We start from the raw sequence: 15,699 nt of genomic DNA, 5'->3' as shown, positions 1-15,699 counted from the left end.
AGCTGACTAGAATTTATGTAACACCCACATATTTTGGTATATTTGGGGTGGGATTAAGTTACCCGAATGAAAATTTTGACCCGACTGGGTCCACTCATCTCTACTAGAGATGAGCGAACATACTCGTCCGAGCTTGATGCTCGATCGAGCATTAGCGTACTCGTAACTGCTCGTTGCTCGGACGAATACTTCGCCCGCTCGAGAAAATGGCAGCTCCCGCCGTTTTGCTTTTTGGCGGCCAGAAACAGAGCCAATCACAAGCCAGGAGACTCTGCACTCCACCCAGCATGACGTGGTACCCTTACACGTCGATAGCAGTGGTTGGCTGGCCAGATCAGGTGACCCTGGGATAGACTAGCCGCTGCCCGCGCTGCTCGGATCATTCTGTGTCTGGATGCCGCTAGGGAGAGAGCTGCTGCTGGTCAGGGAAAGCGTTAGGGTGTTCTATTAGAATAGTGTTAGGCAGGAGTGATTCAACAACAACCCAACAGCCCTTCTTAGGGCTACAATAACGTTATACTTTTTTTTTTATTTGCTTGTGGCTGGGCTTGCTGGCACTAGTAGTGCAGCTAGTACCATATTGTGAGGAATTTGCAGGGGGACTTGCTACCGTTGTGTTTAGCTCTTAGTGACACACATATCCACCTCAAACACCAAAGTGGGAAAATTTATTAGGGGTTTGATTTCAATTAGGCACAGTCTGCCAGTTTCTTTTTATTTTACGTTTATTTTTTTAATAACTCAGTGTCATCTCATCTGGCATAGCAGTGTGCTTTCATACTTGGCTAGAAAATAGCCATAGGAGAATCCAAACGGCTTACTTACGCCTACAGTAGCGTTATATATATTTGATTTCTGGTTGATCTGCTGGTGGCTGTACTTGCTGCAGTGCATCTACTAGCAAATTGTGAGCAATTTGGAGTGAGACTTGCGACCGCTGTGTTTTGCGCTTAGTGACGCACATATCCATCGCAAAGACCGAAGTGGGAAAATTTATTAGGGCCCGGGGTTGTATTTCAATTAGGCACAGTCTGCCATTTCCTTTTTTATTTTACGTTTATTTTTTTAATAACTCAGCGTCATCTCATCTGGCATAGTAGTGTGCTTTAATACTTGGCTAGAAAATAGCCATAGCAATAGGATAGCATCGTTTGGTTTTAAAAACTAAAAAACACAAAAAAAAACAAAAAACACAAAAAAAAGTTAAAAAAAAATTAAAGTTATAACTCTCATTTTCAAAATGTTTAACCCGAGGGCTAGGGGTAGAGGACGAGGGCGGGGACGTGGGCGTCCAACTACTGCAGGGGTCAGAGGCCGTGGTCCTGGGCGGGGTGAGACACCACCTGCTTATGAGGGAGCAGGGGAACGCCGCAGAGCTACACTCCCTAGGTTCATGTCTGAAGTTACTGGGACTCGTGGTAGAGCACTGTTGAGGCCAGAACAGTGCGAACAGGTGATGTCGTGGATTGCCGACAATGCTTCAAGCAATTTGTCCACCAGTCAGTCTTCCACGCAGTCCACCCATGTCACCGAAATCGGCACTCCTCCAGCTCCTGCACCTCAGCCCCCCCAGTCTGCCCCCTCCCAGGAAAATTTGGCATTTGAACCGGCATACTCTGAGGAACTGTTTTCTGGACCCTTCCCACAGTCACAAAACACTTGTCCGGTTGCTGCTGAGCAATTTTCCGATGCCCAGGTTTTCCACCAGTCGCAGTCTGTGGGTGATGATGACCTTCTTGACGTAGTGGAAGAAGTGTGTAAAGAGGTGTCCGACGATGAGGAGACACGGTTGTCAGACAGTGGGGAAGTTGTTGTCAGGGCAGGAAGTCCGAGGGGGGAGCAGACTGAGGGATCGGAGGATGATGAGGTGACAGACCCAAGCTGGGTTGATAGGCCGGGTGAACACAGTGCTTCTGAGACGGAGGAGAGTCCTCGACCAGAACAGGTTGGAAGAGGCAGTGGTGGGGCCAGACGGAGAGGCAGGGCCAGAGCAGGTGCATCAGCGCCAAATGTGTCACATAGTGAAGCTCCCGTGGCGAGGGCTCCTGCGGCGAGGGCTAGATTTTCAGAAGTCTGGAGGTTCTTTAAGGAAACACCGGATGACCGACGGACTGTGGTGTGCAACCTTTGCCAAACCAGGATCAGCAGGGGTTCCACCACTACTAGCTAAACTACCACCAGTATGCGCAGGCATATGAATGCTAAACACCCCACTCAGTGGCACCAAGCCCGTTCACCTCCGGCCGTGCACACCACTGCTCCTTCCCCTGTTTCAGCTGATAGTCAGCCCCCTGCCCAGGACCCTGGCACAAAAACCCCATCGTCGCCTCCACGATCCTCCACAGCATCCACCAGCGTTCAGCTCTCCATACCCCAGACGCTGGAGCGGAAGCGCAAATATAGTGCAACCCACCCGCACGCCCAAGCCCTTAATGTCCACATCTCCAGATTGCTCAGCCTGGAGATGCTGCCCTATAGGCTAGTAGAGACCGAGGCCTTTCGCAACCTCATGGCGGCGGCCGCCCCTCGGTATTCGGTCCCCAGCCGCCACTACTTTTCCCGATGTGCCGTCCCAGCCCTGCACCAGCACGTGTCAGACAACATCATCCGTGCCCTGACCAACGCCGTTTCTGACAAGGTCCACCTGACCACGGACACGTGGACGAGTGCTGCCGGGCAGGGCCACTATATATCGCTGACGGCACATTGGGTTAACTTGGTGGAGGCTGGGACCGAGTCTGACCCTGCGGCTGGTCATATACTGCCGACGCCAAGGATTGCGGGGCCTACCTCGGTCCAGGTGTTTCAGGCCTACTATGCCTCCTCCTCCTCCCACCCCTCCTCCACCTCCTCCTCCGAACTACCATCCGTGGGCATGGCGCCATCAGTCGGTAGCTCTAGGCACAGCAGCAGTGCCGTCGCTAAGCGACAGCAGGCGGTGCTCAAACTGCTGAGCCTAGGCGATAAAAGGCACACCGCCCAAGAACTATTACAGGGCATCACGGCGCAGACTGATCTGTGGCTGGCACCGCTGAACCTGAAGCCAGGCATGGTTGTGTGTGACAACGGCCGTAACCTGGTGGCGGCTCTGCAACTCGGCAGACTGACACATGTGCCATGCCTGGCCCATGTGTTAAATCTGATAGTTCAGCGTTTCCTCGAGACATACCCCAATCTGTCTGATTTGCTCACGAAGGTGCGCCGCATCTGTGCGCATTTCAGGAAGTCCAGCACAGATGCTGCCACTCTCAGGGCAGCGCAGCGCCACCTCCAACTGCCCGCTCACCGACTGTTGTGCGACGTGCCCACGAGGTGGAATTCAACACTGACCATGTTATCCAGAGTTTACCAGCAGCGCCGAGCGATTGTAGACTGCCAGATGTCAACTTCCACCAGAACTGGTAGTCAGGTCAGTCAGCTTCCTCAAGTCTACAATGAGGAGTGGACGTGGATGTCTGATATCTGTCAGGTGCTGAGTAACTTTGAGGAGTCAACACAGATGGTCAGTGGCGATGCCGCCATCATCAGCCTCACCATCCCGCTGCTTGGCCTGTTGAAAAACTCTCTGATCAGCATGAAGTCGGAAGCTTTGCGCTCGTCACAAGAGACGGGGGAAGAAGATTCCCTTGTTGATAGCCAAAGCACCCTTAGGTCTGTTTCTCAGCGCATATCGGAGGAGGTGGAGGTGGAGGAGGATGAGGAGGAAGAGGAGGAGAATGTTGGCGAGACACAAGAGGGGACCATTGTTGAGTCCTTCACTGTTCAGCGTGTATGGGCAGAAGAAGAGGAGCTGGAGGAGTTGGAGGAGGAGGAAATGGACAGTCAGGCCAGTGAGGGGAGTGAATTCTTACGCGTTGGTACTCTGGCGCATATGGCAGATTTCATGCTAGGCTGCCTATCCCGTGACCCTCGCGTTCAAAGAATTTATTCCAGCACCGATTACTGGGTGTTCACTCTCCTGGACCCACGGTACAAGCAAAATCTTTCCACTCTCATCCCTGGAGAGGAAAGGAGTGTGAGAATGCATGAATACCAGCAGGCCCTGGTGCACAAGCTGAAACAGTATTTCCCTTCTGACAGCGCTAGCGGCAGAGTGCGTAGTTCTGCGGGACAAGTAGCGAGGGAGAGTAGGCGAGCAGGCAGCTTGTCCAGCACTGGCAAGGGTACGCTTTACAAGGCTTTTGCCAGCTTTATGTCACCCCAGCAAGACACTGTCACCTGTCCCCAGTCTCGGCAGAGTAGGGCTGATCTTTACAGAAAGATGGTGAGGGAGTACGTAGCTGACCATACCATCGTCCTAAATGATCACACAGCTCCCTACAACTACTGGGTTTCAAAGCTGGACATGTGGCACGAACTGGCGCTGTACGCCTTGGAGGTTCTTGCCTGCCCTGCCGCTAGCGTCTTGTCCGAGCGGGTTTTCAGTGCAGCTGGTGGCATCATCACCGATAAGCGTACACGCCTGTCGACTGACAGCGCTGACAGGCTGACGCTTATTAAGATGAATAAAGCCTGGATTTCTCATAATTTCCAATCTCCACCAGGTGAAGGAAGCTCAACCTGAATAATTTATCCACTCCTCCTCCTCCTCATTTTCCTCCTTCTCCTCCTCTTTGTAGAGTAAAGCAGAGGAAACTGGCTATTTTTTGACAGGGCCCACTGGCTCTAGCTATAGTACTTTATGCATTTAATTTTTCTGGAGGGCCACCGACCCGGTCCTCTATTTTAAACAATTTTTGGGAGTGCCACATACAGGCACTCAATCTATTCAATTTTTCTGGAGGGCCACCTACCTGCTCCTCTGGTTTGAAAACTTTTTTGGACTGCCACATACAGGCACTCAATCTATTCCATTTTACTGGAGGGCCACCTACCTGCTCCTCTGGTTTGAAAAGTTTTTTGGACTGCCACATACAGGCACTCAATCTATTCAATTTTTCTGGAGGGCCACCTACCTGCTCCTCTGGTTTGAAAACTTTTTTGGACTGCCACATACAGGCACTCAATCTATTCAATTTTTCTGGAGGGCCACCTACCTGCTCCTCTGGTTTGAAAACTTTTTTGGACTGCCACATACAGGCACTCAATCTATTTCATTTTTCTGGAGGGCCACCTACCTGCTCCTCTGGTTTGAAAACTTTTTTGGACTGCCACATACAGGCACTCAATCTATTCAATTTTTCTGGAGGGCCACCTACCTGCTCCTCTGGTTTGAAAACTTTTTTGGACTGCCACATACAGGCACTCAATCTATTTCATTTTTCTGGAGGGCCACCTACCTGCTCCTCTGGTTTGAAAACTTTTTTGGACTGCCACATACAGGCACTCAATCTATTCAATTTTTCTGGAGGGCCACCTACCTGCTCCTCTGGTTTGAAAACTTTTTTGGACTGCCACATACAGGCACTCAATCTATTTCATTTTTCTGGAGGGCCACCTACCTGCTCCTCTGGTTTGAAAACTTTTTTGGACTGCCACATACAGGCACTATCCAAATTAAATTGTCTCCATAGCAGCCTCCACACGTTGTCTCCATTGCTACCTCCAAAAGTCGTCCATATAGCTGCCTCCATACATCGTCCCCTTATCAAACGAGGTGTGTCAGGCAGAAATTTGGGTTGTTTTCATGGATTCCACATCAAAGTTGTTAACTTTGTCGCCACCCTGCTGTGTTATCCACAAAATATACTGGCAAACTTTTACCATTTAGGGATATTATTTCAGCGCTTCTTGCGCATCTGTTTACATTCCCCTCACCCGCCATATCCTAAACTTATAAGAACGCTACTACACTTGATCTTATACAAAAGGTTCTTAGAAGTGCTGTTTGGGGAGTAGCCTAGAGACAGGGGCTTGGATTGGCGAAAGCTCGCCTGGCAGCGGAGCGCCAGCTCCATGCGCGTCATGCGCTTCTTGCGCATCTGTTTACATTCCCCTCACCCGCCATATCCCAAACTTATAAGAACGCTACTACACTTGATCTTATACAAAAGGTTCTTAGAAGTGCTGTTTGGGGAGTAGCCTAGAGACAGGGGCTTGGATTGGCGAAAGCTCGCCTGGCAGCGGAGCGCCAGCTCCATGCCAAGATCCAACTAACATAGTTTTAACTGCAGCACCTTTAATCCACTACTAGTTCACTGCCTCCATACATGGTCCCCTTATCAAACGAGCTGTGTCAGGCAGAATTTTGGGTTGTTTTCATGGCTTCCATGTTAACTTTGTCGCCACCCTGCTGTGTAATCCACAAAATATACTGGCAAACTTTTATCATGTACCGATATTATTTGAGCGCTTCTTGCTCACCTCCTTTGGTTCCTCTCTGCCACCCATTGGTTTGAAGCCTGAGTCCATTTAGGGTATGTCGCCATGCCACTCTCTAGCCTGCTGCCGCTGCCTCTGCATGCCGTCCCCTATAGTGTCAGGGTCAATTATTGGATGTTTTAGATGCTATCTAGCTTCATTCTGTCACTCTGTCATGGCCATGCTGTTGCCCATAATTTTGGCATAATGGTGCGATTAAGCAGCCTCAGAGGCATCCATGCATGTTGCCCCTGCTGTTTCCTGTCCATTTCCGTGGTGTTTCCATCCTTTTCTGAGGTTCCCAGGTGTTTGGCCAAGCTTCCCTGTGCAGAGCCTTGGTCCCCTTGAAAAATGCTCGAGTCTCCCATTGACTTCAATGGGGCTCGTTATTCGAGACGAGCACTCGAGCATCGGGAAAAGTTCGTCTCGAATAACGAGTACCCGAGCATTTTAGTGCTCGCTCATCTCTAATCTCTACCGATACTATTATTTCATGTTATGAAGTGGGTGTTTGTCAGCTTCATCATCTCTAATGTCACCCTTAAAGGGCACACACAAAACAAGACACATGCAATTATTATAGTTCAGGAGTGTATTATGTACAATTATATATCAATGGTCTTGCTTAATAATCAGAAAATATAGAGACCTTTTGCCGTTCTCGATGTGATATTTTTGCTCTCTTTGTACCATTGCCATGGAAACTGAGATAATCAAAAGCCCATTTAGTTAGTCAGCCGTGTAACAAGACGCTCCTGATAAGAAAAGGAAAGTAGTTTCTGCCGCGGCGAGACATTTATGATGTTGTTCAGCTCTAATTGCGCTTTTTATGATATATTTTTGCTTAGAAGCTCAGGTGTAACAGGGGGCCACCTGCCAAATTCTAGTCGCACCCATGGCCTATAACACCTGCAATGGCCCTGTCAGAGCTTGCCAGAGTAACTTTATTACATCCAGTTGATAGATCAGTGTATTATGCTGGCAATGTGTTCCCTTTAACAATATGGTGTAAGGTAGTCTACCCTAAATACCATATTTTACACTTAAAGGTAAAGTTTATGTTTACCATCCGACACCACGGTTATAATTTACCTCAACAGCTGAGTAATGTTGTAAATATGGTTCTCTACTTGACTTATCTGTAACTAATGATTCCGGGTTAAAGTTTTGATGGTTCTCCAGAGCTGCATTCTAAAAGGAAACCTGTCATCAGGAAAGTCATTTTTACATGATGACAGGTTCCCATTGTCTCTGGCGCGTTGACTTAAAAAATGCTGAATAATTTCACTACTTTTTAATTGATTGTTGTACTTTACCTGGCTCCGTTCCAGCATTAACGTCCCCCCTATGGACTCACCACACAATGCTGGCAGGTAGCCAGGTAATGTTAAAAGAACAATTAAAAAGTACTAGAATTATTCAGATGCACAACAAAGACACTTTTGAAATCAACATACCAGAGGTTATTGAAACTTGTCATTATGTAAAAATGGCATTCCTGATGACAGGTTCCCTTTAATTGTAATATTTGTTGTTAGAAACAGTCAACAAAAAGCTAAATAACTTTTTCGATCACTTTTCTTTATGGGGGATGATTGCACTATAGGTTGTGTAAAGATTTCCCAAAATGCAAAGTCTACATACATATACAGGCGGTCCCCTACTTAAGGACACCCGACTTACAGACGACCCCTAGTTAAAGACGGACCCCTCTGCCCACTGTGACCTCTGGTGAAGCTATCTGAATTCTTTCCTTTAGTCCCAGTCTGCAATGATCAGCTGTAAGGTGTCTGTAATGAAGCTTTATTGATAATCCTTGGTCCAATTATAGCAAAAAATTTTTAAACTCCAATTGTCACTGGGGCAAAATTTTTTTTTGTCTGTATCTACAATTACAAAATATACAGTTTCGACTTACATACAAATGCGACTTAAGAACAAACCTATGGACCCTATCTTGTATGTGACTTGGGGACTGGCTGTATACTGGAAGATTTCAGCTCTTCTCCCACTTCTTAATGTAACTTTAACCTGTAATACAGACTGTAACTTGGGAACAGTAAAAGATAACCAATGTAAAATGTTTACTCAATGTCTTCTATGGAGAATTATTCTTTTAGTAATATTGTATCTGAGGGAGGAGATGTACTGTACTGAGCAAATGTTTGAGGTAGGTGTGGAAAAAATTCTGCAAAGAACGATTTTATAAATAGAAAAGTTAAAAGTTAATCCAGATTTATTCTTTTGTAGAACCACAAACATACATTGTGACCCCCTTAGGCTAGCTGCATGCGTTGCTGATTAGGTGCGGAATTTGGAAAACCAAATTTTAATACAATGGGAGAGGGATTTATAAAGCCTTATCTGCCAGTTTTCTGATGGACAATTTTTGTTCTTAAGGATTTCCTGCACACCACTTTAGGCGTGAGAATGGGGTAGGCAATAAGCAGGCAGGGGCTGTCGTATTTACTACTATCCCTGCCAGAAAATGGTGGAGACTATGGGGCACATTTACTAAGGGTCCGCGGACCGCATTTCCGTTGGGTTTCCCGACTATTTCCCATTTGTGCCGCATTTAACAGGGGTTTTTGGCGCACGCAATCGGATTTTGGCGCAATCGTGACGACTTTCATGCAACACAAAACGGGGGCGTGGGCGTCGGACAACCCTACTGATTCGGACTGAGCGCGGGATTTAACATCTCAAATTGCAAGACATGCATTCACATACCCCGGGAAGAAGACTCCGGCGGAACTCAGCGGGGAAGCGACACATGCAGGATATCGGGCAGACGATCTTGGTGAATCGCGCCGATCTTCATCCTCGTCGGACAGTCCGGATTGGGGATCGCGACAGGGCCGTGTAAGTAAATGTGCCCCTATAGCTGAAATCTCCACCAGGTCAGACCTGCCGGAGATCCCTTTCAGATCAACTAAGAGGCAGGATCCCTCTTAGATCCTCCATAGATTCAGGACGCGGTGCGCCTGCATGGTAAGGGGAGTATTTTAAGACTGGCGTGCAAAATCTCCCGCAATGGGGTTTTGAAAAAGTACTTAGAAGATGATGGGTCACTGCTTTCTCTAAATGTTTGCAGGCCTGGACAGAGAGGATATAGGATATATGGATTGGTGGTTCGTTTGATGTCCCAACTGGCTATGAAAGGTTCCCTTTAAAAGAAATCAACCATGGGGAATCTAATTTCTGACAGATTCCCCATGGTAGATTCCCCCTCCCTGCCGCATCCCATCTATTTCTGATTCTGGGATGCAGCAGCTGCAGAAATAAACTTTAATCCGTGTATATGCAAATTTATTTTAGAGGCTACTGGGGTCGTGGAGTAGCCTCATAGAGCTCTGGGGCCAAAGGCAACTCTATGCCCCCAGTCGCCCGTGCGGGAGAGGTGCCTGCTGCGTGTTGCCGAAATACAAATGGGATTGCGCAGATGTCGAGTGGTGCCAGAGACACGGATGGGGGAATCGGTTAGGCGGGTATATGGGGCGACTGGGGGTGTGGAGTAGCCTTCACCCAGGGAGCTGTCTGAGGCTACTCCATGGCCCCAGTAGCCTCGGAAAAAAAATTTGCATATGCACAGATTAAAGTTCATTTTTGCAGCAGCTGCATCTGAGGATTGTGGAAATAAAGGATGCAGCTGCTGCAGGGAGGGGGAATCTTCCAGAAAGTAGATACCCAATGGTAAATTTCCTTTAAGAACTATCATTAGTGTAAGGAAGAACAAGATCCTGGAAGTGATCATTACCAAGTCTGTATGAGATCACTTAAAGAGAAAGACTGATTTGTAGATACTTGCTCAGAGGATCTGTGCTTAAAGGGAACCTTTCATTACATTTTCCCATATACAGCTGGTGACAGGTTCCTATTACCTAACTGACACCCTTCTTTTAGCTAAAAATTGTTTCCCATCCACATAAATCCACTTTATGTTATATTCCCTGACATCTGAGAAGTCTTGAACTGCTTGGCCAGCCCCTCACATCTACACCTTCCCATATCCCATAGCTATTCTCAGCATGTCATGTGGCCAGGGTAATGTCATCTAGGGTCCTTTAGCCAGCTTACATTAGCAAACTGCACACCATGCATATATCTGATCACATGAAATCACAGCATGTCTGTAAGAACTTCTACTTCTCCCCATCCTCCATGGAGGCATACTGTAATTTCATGTGATCAGATACATACATGGGTTAGATGTTGCAGATGTAACAGGACCTTAGATGATGTCATCCTGGTCACATGACTTTAAGTGTACAATGATATAACAGAATTCTCTCTCAATGTTCTACATAGTAATGGGAAGTCCGTCTCTTCTAAGTGAGCTGGATCCCCTAGAAATCTCATTTAAAATATATAAGAGGGAGCCGCAGGCCAGTCAGTCACCCCATCCACTCCATTTTAACCTGATTTTATCAGGTTAAAGGGGGCATGGTTAGAGGCGACGTTAAGTGAGTGGGAGCCGACTCCCGTCATTCACGCGAAAGAGCCAGCTCTTCATGCCAGCTCGTTCACTAGTTCTGCAGCAGAATATAATAGCACTGAGACCTGTCAATCAGGAACAATGCAGGGCAATGCAAGTAAATTTTAAAATACATGGCATAATTAGTGTGAATGACTTACATCAGGTGATTTGCATATAAGTTTACAAACTGATTTTTGCATTCCTCCCAACTATCCCAGATACGGCGGGACATTCAGGGTTTTTGGGCACTGTCCCGCAGTCACGGGCAGTTGGGAGAATGTCCCGGGCTGTGTCTCTCTCTCTCCCAGTTTGTTCTGCCTCCTGGTCCTATACATTAGAGCTACAGAGCAGCCAATGTGTCGGGGCCAGGAGTAGGTGGGACCAGCCCTTGTTACTTTCTCACATGATGTCTGAAGGAGTCATGTGAGGAGGTAGCTGCTCTCTTTGGCTGGCCTCTCCCCCCCCTCCACATCACAGTCAGAGCCCTGGGAAAGAGGAAGTGAGACTGCGGAGGTAGTAGCTACAAGGAGGCTGAAAAAGGCTTTAACAGGAGGCTACAGGAGGAGGCTGGAGAACAGGAGGCTATAGGAGGAGGCTGGAGGACAGGAGGCTATAGGAGGAGGCTGGAGGACAGGAGGCCACAGACTGGAAGCTGGAGCACTGGGGATCACGGAAGGAGGCTGGAGGACAGGAGAAGGCCGGTGGACAGGGGGCCACAGGAGGAGGCTGGAGGACAGGGGGCCACAGGAGGAGGCTGGAGGACAGGGGGCCACAGGAGAAGGCTGGAGGACAGGAGTCTACAGGAGAAGGCTGGAGGACAGGAGTCCACAGGAGAAGGCTGGAGGACAGGGGCCACAGAAGGAGACTGCAGGACAGGAGGAGGCTGGACGACAGGAGGCCACAGGAGGAGGAGGCTGCAGGACAGGAGGCTGGAGGACAGGGGCTACCTGTCCTCCAGTGATACTGCTGTAAAGGTAAAGGACGGTCACACCAACTCCTTCACTTTGCATTTTGTTGAATTATAAAATAAACTACTAGGCATTATAAGGTCTCCTTCACACGAGTGAGTGTAGCACATGAAAATGAGCCCATATGTCATCCTGTTCCCACGGACCGCACACCTTATACATGAAGGAAGTCCTTGCCTTATACCAAAATATGATGCAAGGACTTCTCTTCTCCCGGCTGAACTTCAGTGTTGGCACTCTCACAGTTATTACAGCGTCCAAGAAGCATAACTTTGCAGCAATTTTTCCAATTGTGGCTAAAACTTTTGCACAGCAGAGCAGACCTCCGAAAACATATCTGTGTGCTCACTAATTTGTGAGTTACAGTCACGCACCATATATACATACATACAGCATATACACACATACATACAGTACCATATACATCTATGCATCATATTCACAGACATACACCTTACACACATCACATTTGCGCACATATGTAGAGCCTATACACATCACATAAACACATACATACATACAATATCACATATAGACATACAGCATATACACACCCAATATCTCAGAAGCTGGGGCCCCCTGACACTCTGGGCCCCATAGCAGCTGCAATGGCTGCTACCCCCCTACTAACAATTCTCGATTCTGAGATTTTTCAAATTTTAAAATAGCCTGTGTTTTGACCAAACAGTTTCTGTGGAGAGAGAACAATTGTCATTCAGCAGAATTAAATTAGTAATATTACGCCATAAGATCTAATTTTCCACAGTACAAATGTTCACCTGGTCTATATTTATATAAGATGTATTGGGATCTAAGACAAATTGGCAGATGACTGAGGGAGTGGTGAAACAAACAGGTGCACCCGTCGGTGTGGCCAATGCCCCTGGCGCACCAAGAACCTAATTCGCACATTAAAAGTTTTCGGTTTCATTAATTAAAACATAGTCCGTATTCACTACTTACACAATCCCCGCCATTAAACTATCATTACCTGATTAGTCATTTGGGTTACACTGGGTTTTTTTATTATTATTTTAAGCGTTGTTTCGCACCGTGATGTTATATTACGGCAAATGAGAATCAGACATGACAAACCACATTGGTGAAGGGGTTTAGAAGTTGGTAGACTTTTTGTTTTGTTTATGTTCTAAAAAAGGTGCCAAAAAAAGTATAGGAAAAGTGTCAGGATTGAAGATCTGCGCCAAAATTGACCGACAAAAAAAAGCGATTGGAAGAAACTGCTAAATAGATAATTTTTTTAGATAATTTTTGTGTGTTAAAAGATTTTTTTATGGTATTTTTAATAACTTTTTGGATGCAGATGAAAATTTTCCCTCGATTACACCCATTACATTTGGAGTTTAGAATTTTCTGAATTTGGAGCAGCATGTCCGGGGGTATCCCGTTTTCACAGGATTTTTTTTCCATGAGTGTTTCTAAAGTAAAAAATTGGACTATGAGAAGGACTGCTTTAAGAGTGATCTCCTGACAAGTTGTTAGGGGGTATTATTAATAGCTTTCCGACAGTTTTTTCTTGTCTTAGTGCGCCTTGTGCTCCTTTTCCGACACTTCCACCATTTTTTTTTTGGTCGCTCTATTTGGGCGCAGCTTGGGAATCCTGACACTTTTCCTGTGCTTTGTCTACCAAGTTCTATTTCACCTTCATGTATGTGGAGTTAGTTTAGACCCTTTTGGTCGTGCGCCAATTCATTAACCCCTTGAGGCAAAATCCAACATCCCAGGCAAAATTATTCTGCACCTAAATAACGGACCCCACAACAATTTTAATGAATGCCCCTCTATTATGTCTTGCACCGACAGAATTTTATGCAGCTTTAGGACTCAACTTTACAAATCCGTGTTTTAAAGTCAGTATGCTATCCGTGATCCATGATGATGTAGCTATTCACATGTGGCTCTTTTTTCAATTTTCTGCGTTCCACTGGAGAACAATTGGATCATGTCCTATTTTTTCACATTTGTGGACCGCGAACTTCCATAAGAAGTCAAAGGGGCACATTTATTATGCTGTTTGCACCAGTTTTTTGGCGCAAGCTGCCATTTTTTTTCTGGTGCACTGCTTACGACTATTACTTATGTGTCAGTGCCAAAAATTTTCCTTTTTCCAGCACTCACAACTTTTAATGAATTAGTCTCTCAATTTGGGCGCAGCTTTTCCTGCATTTTTCTTTTACCAACATCTTCTTTTGCCGCACACTTAGGCCCCTTCCACACTAGCGAGTGTGATGCGATGAACTCGCATTACACTCGCAACGCAAGCTGCCGGGAACGCGCGGCCCGAACCCTGCACCGCGGGAGTGAACTGACATGCTGAGTTCACTCCCGCGGTGCAGCGTTCGGGCCGTGCGTTCCCGGCAGCTTGCGTTGCGAGTGTGATGCGAGTTCATCGTATCACACTCGCTAGTGTGGAAGGGGCCTTAGGCAGGCATTTCTCAATTTGGGCGTATGGAGGGGCAGGAAATATGCTATAATTTTCAATGGGATTAATGATTTGATGCACAAGCAAAAAGGTTTAGATCTGTCTCCCCATTCATGAAGGTAAAATAGAACTCTGTACACCAGCTTTTAGCAGGTCTAATTGTGCACCAAAAATTGTGCCAAAAACCGAATTAGAAAACTAGATGCGCCAGAAAAGGGTCAAATTCACAAGCGGCACCAAAATTTTGCACACGCAAAGGAGAAACAAATCAAGTGTTGGAAAACCACCAATATTGAGGCACTGACACTTCATAAATAATGCACAACAGGCGCAACAAGGGGTAAAAACCTTGCCAATTTTCCGTTCCAAAGTCGATAGTAAATGCTTCCTTAGACCCACAAAAAGCAAGTTTACCAAGTTCTATAAGACCTTCATGAATGTGGAGAGACATTACAGACACTTTCTGCCATGCGCCAAATTATTAAGCCCTTGCAGATCTAAAAATCTGTGCGATTTGTGCACCAAAGAAAACGGACCTGGCAGCACAAGTAACAAATGTGCCCAAAAGTGTCTACGAAATAAAAAAGTAATGATATTTATGTGGATTTCCGTTTTTACCATGTTTTTTTCTCAGGTGATGTCTAATTTTTGGAAATTATGATTTTTTTTTCCTTTGCGGACATGAAGAACAACAGATGCAAATACAATACTGACACAGTTTTATTTTGCGGACGAAGAATGCGGAATTGATACGTTGTAATCTTAACATCATTCTGTTAGAAAGGTTTTATGAAATCCGCAGATTTTTAGACAAAGTTTTTCCATTGTGGAAAATTTTGTTCCATGCCAAGACACCCTTTAAACGCTATCATTCCATTTAGTCTTACCTGAGAAGCTGCGATGTCCAGACGTAACAGATCCGTCCAATGACTGCTCTGCTCTGTTTACCTGTTCCATGTATCGCAGCTCACACAGAAATGTAGCAATGTTCTCCTGACGCGACCGCGCCCCGTGCAGACACACCTGCAGGTTTGCATGCAATCAGTGAAAATCTACATATGATAAAAACAGGAATGCTGGCCTGTATAATAAGTATGTACCGTACCTCCGAGATATTTAACCCATGTAGAAACTGGCCGAGTCACAAGCCTGGGTTATTAAGGCAACTTACAAGTGCACATTTCCTTTAAGAAGATGCCATTTCCTCCGAGCAGTGGTAGAACTGGCTGATAATTATGTGGTTGGTCAAGGACAGTAGGGACCCCGGCGCGGCCGTCGCTGAGCAGGAGTGGGTTAAAGTATGTGTTTGATGTACGTGTATTAAATGGTTGTATAGTTGTAAAGGCGACGTTTAAAGACTGGTGTTAGAACTAGTTCAGTTGATGCCTGAGGGGATGAATGATGAAGAATTGCACAAAGTGAGCACCTGTGCTATAGTATAGATCATATACAGGGAGATAATCCTTCTGAATGGCAAACATGCCAGCTGCCTAAAGGCGCCCACACACGTGGCC

At 46.4% G+C, this 15,699-nt stretch overlaps 1 protein-coding gene across 1 annotated transcript in view; it reads right to left on the bottom strand.

Annotated features, from left to right (window-relative positions):
- The window catches only part of LOC140126298 (protein NDNF-like), a 28,286-nt gene extending 13,096 nt beyond the window's left edge, over positions 1-15,190 (bottom strand). The window contains exon 1 of the mRNA XM_072145568.1: positions 15,073-15,190. The gene's annotated coding sequence lies outside the window, so the exon portion shown is untranslated. The remainder of the gene's footprint in view (positions 1-15,072) is intronic.
- Between the last annotated feature and the right edge of the window lie 509 nt (positions 15,191-15,699).

This window comes from Engystomops pustulosus, chromosome 4 (genome assembly GCF_040894005.1).
Source record: "Engystomops pustulosus chromosome 4, aEngPut4.maternal, whole genome shotgun sequence".
In the NCBI taxonomy this organism is placed as follows: domain Eukaryota; kingdom Metazoa; phylum Chordata; class Amphibia; order Anura; family Leptodactylidae; genus Engystomops; species Engystomops pustulosus.
Note: the sequence above shows the minus strand (reverse complement) of the source record. Positions and strands in the feature narration are given on the sequence as shown.